Below are 16588 nucleotides of genomic sequence, written 5' to 3'. Positions count from 1 at the left end.
CTTCAGATTGGGGAAGGGTAGATTCCATGGCACACTTTAGTTGGGTCATGAATGGTAATGGCCAGCCAGCTGTTTGCCTTTACCATAATACAAGGCAGGGACACAATGCACAAGCAATGTCCAGTGGGAGCACGGAGGCAAAACAGGATATGAGCTGAGCAAAACTGCGTGTGTGGGTACATGTGCCCACACAAACTCCTTTACTCAGGTGTCTCTCTTGAACTGGGGCCAAAGAAAGCAAACCAGAATTATCATAGATCACTGTAGCCAAAAATACAGGGGTCTTTCCAGGAGCCCTAGAGTTTACTGGAATCAATTTTTAAACATAAACAAATGTATTAGAAAAGAAGAGCTCTAATAACCTGGTGCTACAAAGGAGAAAATAGAAAGAAAGAAAGAATAATCAAGGAAAAGACTTACTAGGCTAAATTAATCCCTGGTGTAAATCAGCCAGGGGTAAGGATTTTGAACACCACCGACTAGTTTCAGTGAGTCTAAATATTTTGGTGTGACCCAGGAAGCCTAGAGAGTATTTAAATTGGTGGAATTCGCACTTCCTTCCAGCCACCTGAATATGCATGTTACATCAATTCAGATTCTTTAACTGCACATCTGCTCATCATCATGTAGCTTACACTCCCCCTGTAGCTCCCCCTTCTAAATTAGGCTCACTGAGCCTGGCTGACTGGATGAAATTGCATGAGCAGGGGATGGAAACAGGAGATTAACAAGAAATGAAACTCACATAAGAATCTATAAGCAACCTTCTCTTCTCTGGCTCCTGAGTATGTAAATTATGCTGACTCCAACTCCTTTACACATCAGTAAATAGGTGTAAAGGAAGGTACGTGTAAGAGCAGCTGGCATAAATGACAGCAAGAGAAGAACAGGAGAACCTAATAAAGCCAGCCCTGAGCCACCCTCCCACACCCAACACATGCAAAACGGAAAGGAGGAAAATTCTTGTTGTCTGATGTAGAATTAAGGCATGGAACTCACTGTTACAGGGTAACAGGATCCGCTTGGAATAAATCAATTAATGAATATTACACCCGTAAAATAAAACAAGCTACCAACCCTTCTGCTTCAGGGCAAACCCAAGCTAAGTGATCAGGAAAGAATCTCTTTCGGCCAGTGAGGCTCTGCCAGGGTTTCACAGCTTCAGCTGAGCTTCTGGTACCCTTCACTGTCAGAGCCGGGCAGCAGAGCACATTGCTCTGCTCTGACAGGAGAATTATTTGCTCCTGTGCTTTCAGTTGGCAGCATCTGTTTCCTTCTGTCCCAGCATCACCCTGGCTCAGTGCCTAGATTCCGTGGCATTAGATCACCGCTGACAGGAGGTGCCCACCTCCTGGCCGCCCTGAGGAGATCACCCTATGCATGCAGCGCCCCCGTGGCATGGCCAGGAACAGGAAGGGAAGCATTAGCATGGTCACCTCATCCACCTTGCTCAGGAGGCATTTGGATCGGGCACCGCACCTGACCTGCATCCTCCTCCTAATTAGCATGCTGGGTAATAAACGGCAGCCTTTTATTCATGGACAGGTGTGTGTCTTTGTCAGAGGTCCCCGCTTAAATCACCCGCACGGACTCCAGTAACAGTGGTAATGACACTCGGAGCTGGCTCCGGGCCGTAAAACGAATTTCCCTGATGTTTGTTCAATATTTCCATGAGAATTAAAACCATCTATTACAGGATGCCGGATACGAGTGGCCCCTGGGGCAGAACCCAGGTTATAACTCACTCCAGGGGCTCAGCCGATGGCATGTTATACCAGTGCTGGGGGAGACGGCGCCAGTCTGCTGTTCACTGCAGGGCTAGCTACTGGGCTTAGAAACGAAGGCAGCATGGTCTAATGGTCAGAACACTGGGCTGGGAGTCAGGTTCTAGCCTATGCCCTACCAGCAACTTGTTGTACAGCTGTAGCCAAGCCACTGTGCCTCAATTTCCCTCTGCTGTGAAAGAGGGAAGTAATAACACTAACCTCTCTTGCTGAGAGCCTGGGCTGAATTAATTAATGTTTGCACTGCTCCTTCAGCCAAAAGGAGCTCCGAGCAAGGCCAAGATGGGAGACACAAATAGATCCAAGATCAGGTGCGAGCTACCTTGAATGCATACCTGGGCTTCCGGGGCTGCCTGTGTGTCCTGCAGGCTCGGTACCCCCTCTCCCTACACCACCATCTCCACCCAGTGGGGCTGGGGAGGGGTAGAGGCCATAGCAGGCTTAGGGGAGGGAGAGACTTTTTTGGACTGATCTACTATGTTTAAGAATTCCTGGGTAGGAAGGGCTGAGCCAGAGAATGGAATTCCTGAACATCACCCTGGAACGTGACTGGACTTGGCCAGCAGAGTGCCGGGCTATCGGGCGTGGTTGTGAGTGACACCAAGGGTGGCCTCGCTCTGTCTAACGCAGTGAGGGTCTCGTGATCCGCTAGCTTCTTTCACATTTCTCCTTAAAGCTCCCCTCAGAGGGAATGCCTACGTAACCCTGAGCACAAGCCAGGCAGCCGGGGTGCTGTGAGCACTGCTTCCACATCTCACGCTTGTCATAAACCAACTCTCCGCTCCCTGGTGTGCCCCACCTTTGTTATAGCCTGCGAGGGTCTCTACCTCGCCCGGGCCCCATCAAGGGTGGGGATGGTGGTGTAGAGAGGAGGTACCGAGTCTGTATGGAACACAGACAGCCTTGGAGGCCTGGAGAAATGCACTCAAGGCAGCTAGCACCTGATCTTGGATCCATTGGCCTTGTCCAGAGCTCCTTTTGGCTGGAGGATCTCAAAGTGCAGCGCAGATATTAACAGTCTTTCATTTCACATTTATCCCACAAGCTCTTAGAGACAAGGGCTATCCTAGCACAATGGGGCCCCAATCCCTAGCTGATGCTCTGTTATTATATTACTCTTTGTATTAGAATAGCACCTAGAGGTCCCAGACAAGGTCAAGCCCCCACTGCGCTAGGCGCTGTACATCTACGTAGTAAGAGAGAGCCCTTGCCCTGAAGTTCTCATAGTAAAGAATATAGACAAAGGGTGGGAGAGGAAACTAAGGCACTGAGAGGGGCCATGACTGGCCTACAGTCCCACAGCATGTCTGTGGCAGAGCTTGGAATAGAACGGGGGTCTCCCAAGGGCCTTGAGCGATGAACCCAGGGCCGGAGAAGAGGGTTCACGCAATTGCAGCCTTCGTGCCGCACAGCAGCCCGGCCTTGCCCTGACTTCTGGTGGTTGGGAAATGTTGTTTTTGGAAAAATATTTATCCTGCTAATGAAACAGAGGCAGTGTCAGAGTCCCTGGAAGGTCAAAGCCACGATTGCTGCAATCAGCTCCCTTCACAGCACTCAATGAATGGGGCGCTGATTGCAGACGCCAATCAGAGCACTCAATTTTGCCTGCCTATTTGGGAATTAAAATATAAAGACACTTCCCCAGGCAGTGTATTTAGGGATAGTTTATATAACGTGCCTCTTGTGGGCACAAGGCCAGATAGGAGAGGGGGTGGGGACACAAAAGCGGAATGTGTTTAACTAGCGGAGACGTGCAATATACCACTCTGGAAATGCACATCTTGGATGAGAAACTAGAGGAGAGTCCAAGCTACACTGTTTGGATCCAGGTTCAAACTCCATGCTGGAAAGTTCAGGGACTTCTGGATCTGGGATTTTGATTTGAGTCCCATCTCTGCTTCTAAGGACTGAATTGCTTCCAGGGGCTGTGAGCCAAACTATGCGCTGCAGTTTGGATTCGATCGCCTGGTATTTTTAATTATTATTGGTATTTCCAACGTGTGTCTGCATCGTACACAAACACTGAGACAGTTGGATGATCAGCAGGCGAGAGGAGAAGTGAAAACAAACTAATCCAGCCCTGCGGAAGCCCAGATCCTAGAAGCCGCAATGCACAACTTTCTGAGCAATCTAGGGCTGTGCCTGGCAGAGGAAGCTGCTTAGCTAATGGACTAGCCATTTTCCAAGTTCCCTTGATGTCCATTTAAGTCACCAGAAGTAGAGAGAAGCTCAAGCTACAATGTCTGGATGTGGATTTCAAACACCCCAAGGTGCAGGAACTGTTCAGACCTGGGAGTGAGGGGCCCTGTGCAAAATCTGGGTTTGAGGGAGCTCAGATCCAGGTTCTGATCCAGACCCTTTCTCGAATCCCTGCAATAGACTGCTGAAAAGTCACCATACGCACCTGGTGGGTCAAAGAGTGCCATGTTCAACACAGTAATGGCTAGGCTTGTACCAGGCTACAGGAGAGCCAGAGGACCAGATCCTGGCTAAGTCTAGAACTGACCAGAATTCAAAGAGGAGCTAAACTGAAATGCACTGGTGACGGCTGCTATATTGGCTATCACATTGGGGACCTCCAAGAGCTGCTACTGCTTGAGCTAAAGGCCTGTAACTGGGGCTATAACAGATTCATATCCCCCGACTGGGCACAGAAGGGGACCTGGAATACACACTAGCCAGTGAGTTACAAACCTGCTTTCCCCTCTCTCACGCCCTCCGCTCTTAGCAAGTAAGTGGTTCAGCAGGGCTGGTCATGAGACCTGGAAACTTTCCCCTCCAGTCTAGTCAGGTAGAACCTACAGCTGATCAGGAGTCCCTGCGACCCGCCCAACTTTTGCAGAGAGGTGTCCACAACACACACATGCCCACCATGGTCACAGCTTGCTCCCCATGCCAGCAGTCCAAGCTCACAGAGTGACCGAATTTCCCCTGCGAACTGAAAGGGGGGTGGGGGACCATTGAGGAAACAGGGTGTTCCGTCTATCTAGGTAGATACCCCAGCACTTATATGGCCCACATCACCCTAGGATGTGGGCATCTTCCAGGCATCAATGAAATTTATCTTCACCACAGCCCTGTGGAGTAGGGGAATGTTGTCCCCTTTTAGAAATGGGAAGCTGAGTCACACAGAGAGCAGGAATCCTTGCCTAAGATCTCAGAGGGACTCTGCAGCTGAGCCTGGAACTGAACACCAAGGTCTCCTGCAGTCCTGTTCAGATCCCTATCCACCAGGTCATCCAACCACTGCATAGCTAGCGCTCATCAACATCGTATCTGAGCATCGGGGGGAAAGAGGCCTAAATAAAACAGAGCTTCTCATTCTCCAGTGTCGCAGCTCAGCACACGTTTAGCCTGAACTAAAATGCATTTTAGTCCGGCACTGAAGCTGCTTTAAAAAGGACCACAAATAAGATGCAAAGAAATAACCTTCCGATGCCACTTACGCTGATCCAGCTCATTCTAGTGCAGCTGGGTGGAGATCCCAGAGTTGGAGTTACGCAGGAGTGCGGCGGGTGTAATTTACTCTCCCTGCTTCCCTCGCAAACCAGATGGGAACTTGGAAAGTGAGCTCATTTTAGAACCAGAACAGGACCCTCATTCATGCCGGCTCTGACATTTGTCAAACCCCTTTCTTCACATCCCCGAAGATGCCGCATGCAAGACACGCTACCCGAAAAGGGAGAGAGAACACTGTCTCATTATTACTGATGAGAACAGGCAGGGGTTGTATCCCTGGCTTTGCCACTGATTCACTGTGTGGCCTTGGACAAACCGCTGCCCCCCTCCATCCCCCCACCCTTGTGAATGGGGTAATAATCATCACCCACCTCACAAGGCTGCTGTAAAGCAGACTGAATCTGTGCTTGCACCTTTCTCCAAAGTCCTTGGGCAAAAGGTGCTATAGAAGCATCATTGCTATTACCTCATGGTGCATCGAGGCCAGCCTCCTTCTAAAGGAGAAGGCAACTCTCCCTCAGAGCCATGACCGCTCCCTGTGGCTGAAGAAAGGGGTGGAAATGGGCTTGTTTGCTGCAGAGGCACTTCCAGCCATGCCATTGTGAGGAAGGAAGGACCTGGGGCTGAGCCGAAGTCTCTCTCTGAGCAGGTAAAGATCACTGACCAACCAAGCCAGGCAGCAGCTGAGGCATCAGCTCTGCCTCTGGATCTAGGGGGAGAATGGAGAGTCAGGGAATATGTGGGGGGCTTGAGCGAAGTCAGAGTTTAATTGACATCAGGGGGGTCCACTGCTGGTGGCTCAGCACCCACATGGCGGATGAGCACAAAGAGGTGCTAAAGGAGCACCCGGAAAATGGGTGACATGAATTACGGGCTGACAGAAAAAGGCCCCGCTCAAGCTGAGATCCCTAAGGGCCAGCGCAGGGACAAAAGCCATCTTGTCACAACAAGCAACAATTGTGAATGACAGCAGGCACTTCCCTTCCCCTCCAGAACAATGGCCGCCTGTCATGGCAAGCCACAGAGCCTATTGTTGAGCTTGGTTACGACACTGCGAGAACATCTGCCAGGCCCTGACAAGTCAGGGCAGGGAGAGGAAGCTGCTTTTGCAGCTCGTAGGATGAGGCACTTTGGGTTTCCACCACATGGTTGGCTTTTGTCTCTCTTTTACTTCAAGGAACAGCAACGCTACCCACGGACGCAGCCCCTTAAATTTAAGGGGAGTAGAGCAGAGGTGGGTAGCTATTTCTGCCTCTTTAGCCTGGATCGCCAATATTCAAGGCCATGCCCATCAGGCAGAGAAACAGATGATACGAACCAGGTCTATTCTTTGGTGCAATTCTGTTTATTTACTATGACTGTACACAAAGCCCTATTCCCCTGGACACACAAGGAACAAGCAACTGCAGGCAGTTTCTGTGCTTGCTATTTCCAAGTTTGCGCCTCAAGTTAGTTCTGTGCCCAAGGAGCTGTGTCTCCCCGCTCCATCTCATGGTCATGCTCACAACTACTTCTCTCACAGTCTGCTGGCTTTCTGCCTCTCACACATATATAGCTTGCTAAATAGGCTCCTATAGCCCATGTTTGCCACTAGTCCCAGAGAAACCACATGGTTTAGCCAAGCTCAGTGCCTTGGGTAGTAGCCTCCTATTGTTTTCAGCTATCACTGCATAAAGGGACATTTAATTGCTCCTTCCATTTAGCCTGAAAGAAGGATGTTTAGAATACCCATCTGTTTTACCTGCATCTGTGATTGTCTATAGATCAAAGACCCACTTGATGGCAGTCATTAACTCCTTCCAGCAGAACACTATTAGGGAAACTGAGGCACAGAGGGGGGAACAGCCTTGCTTCTGGTAACTCCAAGTCAACTTCAGAATCTGGAACAGAACCCAGTTATCCTCAGTCCCTAAACAGTAGAGACAACCCTACCTCCTAAATTCACCACAGCACAAGCTCGCCTCAGCTTAGATATTTGGTGGCAGGTTTTGAAAGAAGGAGCATCTAGACTGCCCTCAGAAATGTACCTGCACCCACGAAAAACTGAATTTAATTAGGGCAACAGTGTAAATAGGTAAGAGCTACCCCTTTGCACAGCAGACTGGATTCCATGGGCATACTCGCCCCTTTGCCTGAGTGCCCATCATGATGTTGCACTCCATATGCTTTATAAAAATATGTTTTATACATGTGAATATGATGTAACTAGAATATGCTTTATGCAAAAAGTCTCTTGTAACGCATTGTCACAAAGCTTATGATCTACTCAGCGTGTTCATCCTATTTGTATGTATGTATCATTCTTGTATCTAAAACTAGAAATTTGAAGTATTACTCTGAAGTCCTATTATAATTATGCAAAGTGTGGGCTATTAATGGTGGCTTGGAATCTTGATGGCTCCCATTAACTAGAACAATTGGTTGTGAATGGCTGCGTTTACTTGCAAAACTTCCTGGGTACATGCCACCCAGCCTTAGAAGAATGGAGACTAGGGGTCTCACAGGACATGTGAGCATGTCACATGATACTGGAATCCATCTTAAACCTGGTGCTTCTCCATTTAGAAGGAGGGGTGGAAACGCAGAGAGACACAAAGGATTCCTGCCTTGTGCCAAAGCTATAAAAGGGGGGTGGAACAGAACAAAGCTGGGAGAGGGATAGTTCAGTGGTTTGAACATTGGCCTGCTAAACCCAGGATTGTGAGTTCAATTTCTGAGGGGGCCATTTAGGGATCTCGGGCAAAAATTGGGGATTGGTCCTGCTTTGAGCAAGGGGTTGGACCAGATAACCTCCTAAGGTCCCTTCCAACCCTGATATTCTATGAAAGGGTCCCAGTCATGTTGAATCCCCTGCTTTTCACCTAAGATGCCTGCTGGAACTAAGAAGGTCTGTACCACGGGAAAGGATTGGGCCCAGAAGCTTATTGGAACGTCTCTGAGGATGAGATTTACCTGTATACAGTTTCTTAATGTATTAGGCTTAGACTTGCATGTTTTGTTCTATTTTGCTTGGTAACTTACTTTGTTCAGTCTGTTATTACTTGGAACCACTTAAATCCTACTTTCTATACTTAATAAAAATCACTTTTGTTTATTAATTAACCCAGTCAGTGATTAATACCTGGGGGAGCAAAGAGCTGTGCATCTCTCTCTATCAGCGTTATAAAGGGTGGAGAATTTATGCGTTTACCCTGTATAAGCTTTATACAGGGTAAACGGATTTATTCGGGGTTTGGATCCCATTGGGCGCTGGGTGTCTGGGCACTGAAGATAGGTGACCTGCTGAGCAGTTTTTGGTTAAAGTCTGCAGCTTTAGGGGGTGTGGACCAGACCTGGGTCTGTGTTTGCAGGTGGCTAGCATGTCTGGCTCAACAAGGCAGGGTTCTGGAGGCCCAAGCTCACAGGGAAAACGGGCTCAGAGGTAATCTCAGCACATCAGGTGACAGTCCCAGGGGGATCTCTGTGAACACGCCCCTTTGCCTGAGTGCTCATCAGGTGCACGTCCCATCCACTGCAAAGCTTGAGTATGGACACACTGGAGGCGGCAAATATATTAACACAATAAGCATCTTGCTTTCTGTAACAGTCCCATTTCTCCATACAGCCTCCCTGCTCTGTGCAGCAGCTATTGTTAGAATGCCGGTTACACAACACTCTCTAGCAAGCTCCTATTTAAAGCTCGGCTTTGGTGACAGTGTATGACAGAGACTTTTCAATCCATCATGTGAACAATCCTAGTGCACTTACTCATTCATGTCCTTTACCTATAATCCCCCAGAATATACATCTGCTCCCAGGGCCTCCCAGTGAATGGGAATCCAGCCCTGGGGCTGTGTCCTCAAGCAAGGATGTTATTGGCTAACGGAGCCCATCAGATCTCTTATTTTTTCCTGCCTACTTGATAATTGAAATATAAGGCATTCATGGCAAGACACTGGTGGGCAACTGACATACCAGCCTTGGGTGGCACTTGGTGAGGCTAAACAGAGAATTCACCCTCGTGCTCACTGCATTCTGCCCTGGGGCACTTCAACTTGGTCCAGAAAGATTTGGATTATGTCTTTTTTTCCCTCATCTGAGAAAGAGGGATGTCAACTGCCACTGAAACGCAGCCACCTCTGGGGAACAGTGTGGCAGCTGTTTAAAGGTGCATGTAGATGTGACGTGCCTGCTAAGGATAGGATAGGAAAAAATAATTGATGTGTCTGAGATGGCTCGGACAATTTCAAAGCGGGATGTGAGGATGTAAAGCTTTTACCAAAATCACGGAAATTCTTATAGCTTGACTGGACAGGTCACGGGGGAGGAGATTCCTATAGCTTGACTGGACAGGTCACGGGGGAGGAGGGGGTCAGCACCACTACCCTTGCAAAACACATCACCAGATCACAGCAGATTGCTCCTCGGCTTTCTCCTCCAGACAATGGCACTGCCAGCAGCCCCTAAAGCCACCCCAAGGAAGAGCGCCCCCTCCTGAGTCACCAACACCATCTCCCTGCCATGCAGCTTCTCTTTTCCCACATTGCAGAGCTGGTTTAGCACTGACTAGGAGGGATTATCACAGGCTGGCCCCTCAGGACCACTGGGTCCCATGGCATCACACTGGGCCAATGGCTCGGATGGAAGAGCTAATTAGCCACACAATGCCCTGCTGCAACCTTGGCTTTCCTGGGAGTTGTCCCATCCCAACCAGGCTTCACCATGCTTAACTGGGGAGAGCTGGCACTTCGATCATATTGGGCTGACCTCTGAAGTCACAGCTCCAGGAATGAGGCTCTCCCAACAGGACGTAAGTATGGTATTGCCAGCCTGGGCACCTGCACATCTGGAGACTTGACCTTCCCTCTGCCCTGCATGGTGAATGCCATTGAACACTGAGCTCCTGCAGAAACCAAAGACGTTCCCCTTGGATAGGGCAGGTGGAATAGGAAAACCCCAGGACAGTAGCAATGGCTTTGCCATTGGCTTCCAACTCAGAAGTGCAGCAAGGGATGCTGGGAAGGTGCCTGGGGACACTTGCGCTGGAAATCAGCTCCCAGGGGATGTGGGAGTTTTGCTATTGACTTCAATGGGGCTAGGATTTCCCCTCTGATTTACATATGTGTGTTTCCTTCCTCCCTTGGTGAGACTGTGGGTGCTGGGGTGGGGACAAGGGTCCTTTTCCTGAAGCAGTCTGCGCATGCAGATACCCGCTAGCCCTACAAAGAGATCCTTCCTCCGGCATTTGCCATTTTAATTAGCAGAGCTCTGCCCTGAATCTCAATGGGAGATTAAACCATAAAGGGTGCCACGCGGAAGAGGACAAGTGTCTCTTCTCGCTCGAGAAATATGCAGAGCTGTCTATGAAATTATTACCACTGTTTATGTGTCCCATTTTCAGCTCCACACGCACATCCTTGGCACTCGCTCCACCAACAAGAAATCAACTGGCAAGGAACGTTTCAAACACACAGCAACAAAATTCACGTTTGCAGTCTGTAGTACCCTGCAGCTCTGTGGGATTTCAGGGGCTGGCTTTTCACCCCTTTCTCTCTCACGCCATTACATGACCAGGCTGGCGGTGAGAGCAGGCAACTGGATTCAGTGACCAAGGGGGTCACTTACAGTTCCATGTCCTTATATTAATATCTACCCCCAGGACCCAAGTGCAAGGTATTCTCCTCCTGAACTTGCACCAGAGCAGAGAAGCAGGGAGGCAAAGATGTCTTTGCACTCCTCGTATGCAGTATTGCCAACCCTAAGCATTAAAAAAAAAAACAACAACAACAAAACAAAAAGTCAGGCCCCCCAAAAATCACAAGATTGTCTTAAAAATCATGGAAATATTTTAAAATAACCAAAAGTACCCATTTGTCCAGCTTTTGTTTACTGAGCCTTAAGCGTGCATGTTTTCAAGCTTTTCTCTGAAACTAGAGGTGTTAAAACCAGACATTTTTAATGAAAAATGCGATTTTCTTGTATTCACATGATTCCAGGAGCTGGGACTACAATAAAGACACCAAATGTCATGAGAGTTGCCTTAAAATCACAAGAATTGGCAACACCGCATCTGGCACCTGCTCCACTTCCCAGGTTCCCCAGCGGGCACTTGGGAACAGAGAATAACTATTGTACAATGTGCTTCAGCTGTGCACCCCTTGCACTGGGGAGTAGCGGGGCTCATGTACATCAGCTCTACACCATTGGAGAACTTCCTCTGTGCAGGGGAGAATTCTCAGGGCACAACTTCCCTTTTCCACTGTTGGAGAAGCGCAAAGAGGCCTGAGGGTAAGTGAGAAGCAAGCTCCGGGTAACTAACTCTGCCAGGCTGTTGAGAGTTTGCTCCCTGTATTGGACAGAAGTGCCTGGAGAACAGAATATTTTAAGTTGCAGGATGCTGAGGCAGTGTTCTAAATTATAGGCTCTGAACGCTTTGCACCAGCCCTAAGCATTTAGATAAAAGGAGAGCCAACTGAAGCCATCCTCTCCGGCTGGCACCAAACCAAATCCCTTTCTGAAGGTTAAAAATAAAAAAGCCAACATTTTAAAAAGTTGACAGAAGTGAAAGAGTCTCTCTACTTCATGAGTCTCGGCACTTTGTGGGGTTTGGCTGGCACGTGCAGCGTCAGTGCCAAAAAGCCGGGTGATGGGTTGTTCTGACTGAGGAGTCTATTCCTAACTCTAGCCTTGGCCTGCGGGGTAGCCGTGGGCAAGTCAAAAAGGGGTCAATCCTGCCAGCCTTTTGTAGATCTATGGCTGGAAAGTGCTATATAAGAGCTAAGTATTTTTACTATGGTGTTTATTGCACAACCCAAACTGGGAGGTTCAGAGATCCTGATGAGAAAGCCTGTCTTTGTGAGATGTCCACCCTCATTTCTAGATCCGGATAGCTGAGATTCGGTTCAAATAAGCTTGAGAGTTTGAACCTTTTGAGTTTAGGCAGTTGTTGACTGGGACATGAGATGCACTTTAATGAAGCTGTACACAATGACGATGAAATCACTAGCTAACGTTAGGAACAGAACCCAGGGTTCGTGGTTCCCAAAACATATTCTTCTAGCACTTAGGGTAAAGGCAAATCTTAGTTAGCTGGCTGTTTCAGTAGAGCTTTTATTCTCTCTGTAGGGCTGCAAGAGACAGAGACACACACACAGAGGTATATTCAGGACCCCTGGCTGAGAACCGCTGTATTACTGCGCTGCTCATGGGCAAGTCCCTCGGAAGAGAAACTGAAACAAAGGTCAGATGAAGGGTGAAAGAGTGTGAATGTTGAATTTCATCTGCTTCTGGATCATGCTACCAAAGAGCCTTGAAGGGTCACAGACCTCCTTCCAGGTAGAGTTTTGGATGGGCCAGCACTCAGTGTAAGAGTTTGATCCCAAGTTAGGAACATGCCAGATTTGGCTAAATTTTGCTAGGTGTTTTTGTTTGTTTGAATGGCTCAGGGGACATGTATCCAGCACAACACCAACCAAAACTACAAGTTTCCCACAGGCCAAATATGCAGCTATATTGGAGAGCCTGGGATAGGCATTAATGGAGGGTGAGAAAAAAGTAGCAGAACTGAACTTCAGTGACTGTGCAAAGGAAACCCCTCGGCATTTGGAACATATGGGCTTTCTTGCTTTAGTTCCCTCATTTGTGTGATTTGTTTGCATGAGACAGAGCTCCTTTATCGCCAGAATTTGCTTTCCAACGCATCATGGAAATGCCACAGCAATGCACGAGACCTGACCCCCCCCCCACATGATTTAGAAATAGAGAGGGGGAAAAAATGCTCCAAACCCCCCCTACAGAGCATATTAACTCCCATTGCAGGGAATCTCAATTTCAACTGCTTCCTGCAGTCTACTCCGAAGCAGGCAAAGTATCTGAATCCTAATCCACATCACCCTCCAGATTCCTGGCTCTCCAGACAAATACACCTGACGCACCACAATCCCGACCTGCAGCACCCTCATGCTCTTCCGGCTCTAGGCGTGATCCTCCCATCCTGGGTAGACAGACTCATGCCAGCGGACCTTGAGCAAGCACACCATAAATAGCAGCGTGGCTACTGTGGCTCCAGCAGAGATCCAGGCTAGCCACCCGAGCTCAGACCCTGGGGTCGGGCGGGCTTGAGAATCCGAGCTGCAACGTCCACACTGGTATTTTTAGTGCAGCCCTACAGAGTTTAGCCTTAGCATGAGTCTGTCTTCCTGCTCCCAGCTGCAATGTAGACGTACCTGGGGAGTCCTTAAACAAAACCTCCAGCTTCCAGACCATCACCTGCCCTGGGCACGTAAATCCAGTTACTCAGGTATTCGACCACTGAACCTGAAATTAACAAAGGTATGTCATGGCTAGAGCAGCCCCTGGCTTGGCATAAATAATAAAGGTAGGCTTCCCCATCTCCCTTCTACAGCACAGCCCCCTTAAACTGCAGGGAGAACTGTTGCTTGCGCACTCACAGACAATGGCAGTGGTTGTTCTTGCATCGGCTCATAAATATTTAACAGAAAGCACTTTGGAAGGAAGAATGTTATTAAGGCTGATGAAGTCTGGGGCTGCGAATGTGGCCATAGATCAGATGTTGCCAGTCTAGTGCGTATAACCCTCCTCGATCAGCCCAGTGGCAAATCAGCATCTTTGGGTAAATAAATAAATAAAATAAAATAAAATAAAATACCGAGCCTCAGAAACCCAGAGGGACACATGCGAGGCGTCTGAAGAATATCCTACCAATAGATCAGATCCTTGAAATCTCCTTATGCAGCTATTCAGATATCTGAAAAGTGGGAGGAAAAGGCTAAAAACCAACAAAGCAGAATGCACTAGATGAAACGCAATTCTTGGCAGTAATTTTTAGCACAAACACTAGGTGTTGTTTTTTTCCCTCTTTTTCCATAATAGCAAATTAATCTTTTTATTGCTGCTGAAGCCACACTAATTATATTTATTCCAGTGCTTTATGCATTACTGGCATAAGTTTGGGTGCTTTTGTGGGCGATTTTCATGGGCCTATTTGATTTCATTTGCTGCATTTCAGTTCCGGCAGCCCCAAAATTAAGGGTGAGACAAAGTCTGTTATGGCTGAGAGCAAACTAATCATTCCCCCTCCTATAGAAGGATGAGAAATAGCCTTTCTTTGTCACAAAGGCTGCATGAGAAGTCGGGAGTAGAGTAAGGGAAAACTCAGAATTGCTGTGGCCTGGGAAATTTTGACATCAAAATCATATTATGTCAGGACTTGACAGGCTAAGACACGTCACAGTACTCACTCATACCGCTGACATGTCACGAAATAATGCACAAATTATAAAATATTTAAATGAAAAAAATAAACATTTGAAACATGTTTGGTTTTGGAGCGACATTTTGATTTTTTTCCCCCCATCCAAGAAAATACTTTTTGTTTTGGAAAAATATGCAATATATACAAAATATATATAGATATTTCTTTTGCTTTCCTTTTTTAAAATTTCACCTCATGTGAAACTGTCAAAATTGATATGATTTTGTGACCCTCCCAAAAGTTTTCCTCCAAAGGGTATTTTCCAATGCACAATTGTTTTGATGAAAATTCTCCCACCAGCTGTAACTGGGAATGGATACTGCCTCTCGGTGTTAAGCAGTTTTTAGAGTTAGCGAATGTTGCTGGATGACAGCCCTGGAAGCCAAGGGCCAAATTCAGTGGGGATGTGTAAGTTGCATGCCAACAAGTAGGTCTAAGGAGGTATCACCTGGTACAATTTATGCTGAGGCACTGGGGAAAAGGCAGAGGTAGCCGCAGCTTAGACCTGTCTCTGAATATAATAGCCCTGATGCTGAAGCCACCTGTGAGAGGGCAAATTTCCACAAACTAGGAAAGCCCTTTGAAGTCAATAGGCATCTGTTTAAAGAGTACAGTGGACTTTGGATCTGGCCTACGCTGCCCTGCAAAGGTACCTTGACCTTGAGCCAGAGGGACCAGCTGGAAAAGTGAGAAACTAAGCATCTCCACAGCCCATTCAGTCCTCTCTTGCTAAGGTGCCCAGTTTCTGCTAATTGCTATCACAGTTTCTGCATTATATCAACCCCCATCCAAGCATGAACTAGACTGAATGCCATCAACTAATTCCACACAGATGGGAACTAGCATTGTGCAGTGCTGGGGGGAAGGGAGGTTTCACAGAGAGATGTTGATAATGGTCAGTACCTCTTAGGAATAGCCCCTTAACCTGGATTTGAACCACTGTCCTAGAGGTTTAAAAAAAAAAAAAAGAGATCAATCTAGCCCATTACCACCCCCACCTCAGCTAGTACTTGACTCCCTTTTCCACAAAGAGGGTTATTTCTTTCAAGGCTTCTACAAAGTTCTCCCTGCATGGCTGGGACTGGTTATAGCTCACGCTGCTGATTGACCATCTGAGCAACCGCGTATGAAGTGTATTTGAAAAACAAAATCAGGCCTATTAAGACACTTTACAATATGACAGCAATTAAAGCAACCCGTGCATTCACCATTTGGTTTAAAAATATTTTGAGCAGAATTTTACTTTCCTAACGGTCAGAAGCATAGGGTCAGGGAAACCACAGGAACTGGAGGATGGAAGGGAAATCTGGTTTATAACCTATGCTGTGCGGCAGACTCATGGCATCTGTGCTAGTCAGTTTCCAGTGCCACAGGACACTTTGTGAATTTAGTCCTGATCCAAACCCCATTGACGTTCGTGCTAAGACTCTCATGGATTTCCATGAGCACTGGATCAGTCCTTGCTCCTAGAAACGCAATCCCAGCAGAGAAAGACATTCATTTCTCCTCTGTGCTCTGGGGCTTGGGAAGGGGACAGACTGGCTGGCTCGAGGAACTGGGGCTGAGCCCTTCCATCTCTATGGTTACCTGCTCAGTGGGAACTAAATGTTATTACAGTGGGACAACAGCTTGGTGCATCCTCTATGAAATGACCTGCTGGAACTCAGCAGTTGCCAACTTTCACTAAGTAAACAAGCACCCCGACTTTCACAATAAGCCAAAAATCAAGCTAATCCCATTTCAAAACAAGCCAATCCCTAAGAACCCCAACACTCTATGTGACTAGATCCCCCCGGCGTGCAGTCTGGGACTGTGGTGGGCCCGCTGTGCACTCCTGACTCTCTCCCCCCACCTTGCCCCTTTCCCCTGCTTGCTGGGAGCCAATCAAAAATAAGAAGCAACAAGCTACAAGCCAAACAAGCTACATGCCAAAAAACTAGCCAATAAGCCAATTAAGCCAAAAACGAGCCCGATTTCTGCGGTTTTTTTTTTTTTTTTTTTTTTGCGGGTTTGGCATGTCTGGAGCTCAGTCCCTCATGGCACAAAAATGGGAGTTGGAGGCCCTGGTTGGCAGCATCAGCAGAGATGTCAA

Source organism: Lepidochelys olivacea (genome assembly GCF_965140295.1).
Source record: "Lepidochelys olivacea isolate rLepOli2 genome assembly, chromosome: 22".
NCBI lineage: Eukaryota > Metazoa > Chordata > Testudines > Cheloniidae > Lepidochelys > Lepidochelys olivacea.
This window is presented reverse-complemented; position numbering follows the sequence as displayed.